We start from the raw sequence: 345 nt of genomic DNA, 5'->3' as shown, positions 1-345 counted from the left end.
TTGATGATTGGGTTGGGAGGTTGTTGGCTCTGGTTTCTTCAGACATGGTACAAACACTGTCTTAAATAGTGATTTAAAAGAGAAAGGTGTGGACTTTGTTGTTAAAACGAGTTTTGATTTTGGTATATTGATGTACCCAGATAAATGCTGGGTGGGTCTCGATTTGATGGGAGTAACTTGCCAAGAGTGCAGCTCAGATCGTTTCTTTAGTTTATACTTTGTTTGGTTCAACAGTTTACTATCGCATATTAAGGTATGTGTGTATGGCTTTTACTCTGTGGTGAGATTGAGTATTTGTTTCAGTTATTCTGACTTTTCTATTTGTTTCAAAGCAGAATCCAGAAA

General features: G+C 36.8%; 1 long non-coding RNA gene across 2 annotated transcripts; it reads left to right on the top strand.

Moving 5' to 3' along the window:
- LOC106322381 lies at positions 1–345 on the top strand. 2 transcript variants are annotated; one of them, XR_001266388.1, is made up of 3 exons: positions 1–47; positions 141–253; positions 336–345. It is a non-coding gene; the product is annotated as an uncharacterized LOC106322381 (long non-coding RNA). The 2 variants fall into 2 exon arrangements; XR_001266389.1 differs by lacking the exon at positions 336–345 and having other exon boundaries at positions 141–318.

Source organism: Brassica oleracea, unplaced genomic scaffold, assembly GCF_000695525.1.
Source record: "Brassica oleracea var. oleracea cultivar TO1000 unplaced genomic scaffold, BOL UnpScaffold19905, whole genome shotgun sequence".
NCBI lineage: Eukaryota > Viridiplantae > Streptophyta > Magnoliopsida > Brassicales > Brassicaceae > Brassica > Brassica oleracea.
The sequence above is the reverse complement of the archived record's forward strand: the minus strand, read 5'-3'. Positions and strand labels throughout refer to the sequence as shown.